This window comes from Leptonychotes weddellii, chromosome 7 (genome assembly GCF_054177405.1).
Source record: "Leptonychotes weddellii isolate Sample4059 chromosome 7, ASM5417740v2, whole genome shotgun sequence".
Taxonomy (NCBI): domain Eukaryota; kingdom Metazoa; phylum Chordata; class Mammalia; order Carnivora; family Phocidae; genus Leptonychotes; species Leptonychotes weddellii.
The window spans coordinates 71,689,532-71,691,481 of NC_138375.1; the positions used below are offsets into that span (position 1 = coordinate 71,689,532).

Genomic DNA, 1,950 nt, shown 5'->3' on the forward strand with positions numbered 1-1,950 from the left:
CGAAGGCAGACGCTTAATGACTGAGCCACCCAGGCGCCCCTCAAGTCAGTGTTTTACTTGGTAAACATGTCTGAGACCATGCATCCCTGGCTGCTAAGCACCATGGCGGACAGGGCTAGAAAGGTAACAGCTTTATTTTGAGCAGGGGGCAAAGACAAGGCAGCACTTTACAGCTACATTGTAACTAGATCCTGCATCATTAATACAATTTTTAAAGCCTTTAAATAAAAATGTTTGAAATAAGAAAAAGGGGGGGCTTAGGTTAAGACTAAGATAATTAGAAAATCATCCATGACCTTAAGAGTAAGAAAAAATGAATATCAGTGTTTGTCAGAATTTTTTATTATCTTTTAGCTCTCTAACTTAATATATCTGTGCTTATGACAAATAAGATGGGCTTGTCTATTTCTTATGTGTCATATAAATGGACTCCAAAATGGTCCCAGCCAAAAACAAGAAAAAAAATTAATCAATTCATTCAGGATCACCTGGTAAAATACTAATAGAATGGGAATTAACATTCAAAATCTACGTTCCTTATTAGAACTTTTTCCAAGAGATGTTAGGAATGCTACCATTTTAATATCTAAATATACTATTTAAATATAATATTATAAATATAATATTAAAAGTCATAAGCCAATATTTGGGAGTCAAAATCAAATACTAGCACAATGACTCCCACATGAAATTATACACATTATTGTGCTGATATTTTACTATTGCTTAAAATAAGAAGGCTGGAGCTTAAAATATTTGTTGATAGTACAGAAATTATTGTTGAACTCACTAAAACTATGGGATCTAATTAATTACAAATAGAAGTTTAATGCCTCACATATTTTCAAAGACGAATGATACATAGATAATTTGTCCAAACATCCACCATTTCATCCATCTGTCCAGTACTGTCCAGTACTCTAATATTGATACACATATTCTAATATCAAGAGGATTATAAATGCTAAGATAAACATTAAATGTTATTTTATCAAATTGTATTTTATGTTTACTCTGTGCTAGGCCCTGGGCTTAGAATTAGGTATATCATAATAAGCACATTAAAAAAAAAAAACATTTCAAGGCAAAAATCTTCAAATTCATTTCATGAGAAACAGGGAACTGATGCAAGAGAATAGTTGCATTCGTCCATGACATGACTAATTAATCCAAATATCTGTATAATTTTTCTATCATCTAAATAAAAGGATATATTGTTCCATTTTGTGCAGTTGAAGAGAAGTCCTCAGGAACCTCATGATTTATATTTTTAAATCATATTTGTGGCCTTAATTAGCCAAGTAATTCTGGTAGTTGAGTAGATACATAGGAAATACTGCATAAATTGGCTGTGTCCATAATTTTATTAAACCCTCTACGGGGCAACAGGGATGAGGGTAGTAGACAGAGAGGACAGTATCAATTACATCTCAAAATGCTTAACAAAGCAGCAGTTTTGCAGGATAATATTTGATGACTGTCTTTTTCAAGATGCTTTACATTTTTAAAATATAATTTGATTATTAACATTATATTACACAAGAAAACCTAAAGGAAAGTTCTGGCAATTATTTTTTCCTTCTACTCATAATGAAAGATTTGTGAGTGACAAAGTAACATATAAACGTCTTCACTGGTAGGTCAGGTTGTCATTGCCTTCTGTATTTCACCACAAAAATGTACATTGATCATTTCATAAAATATTTAGAAGTTGAAAGATTCGAATAATTTTTATGTTGCCGCTGAACAAACATGTATCAACCGTGAAGATATAATGACTGCATCAAGCTAAACAGGAAAATCAAGTTAATGTATATTTATTGAAGACCTTCTACATATAAAGAATCTATATACACTGGGTACAAGTCAGTCCTGATTTTTTACGTTGACAGAGAGTTTTCAGATGACCGTGACTCTAAGATCAATACATTTTTGTTGTGTTAGGAAGCA

The 1,950-nt window shown here is 31.9% G+C and overlaps 1 non-coding gene across 1 annotated transcript; it reads right to left on the reverse strand.

Annotated features, from left to right (window-relative positions):
* Positions 1-66: 66 nt before the first annotated feature.
* On the reverse strand, positions 67-197 carry LOC115942685 (small nucleolar RNA SNORA63). The gene has a single exon (XR_004077285.2). It is a non-coding gene; the product is annotated as a small nucleolar RNA SNORA63 (small nucleolar RNA).
* Between the last annotated feature and the right edge of the window lie 1,753 nt (positions 198-1,950).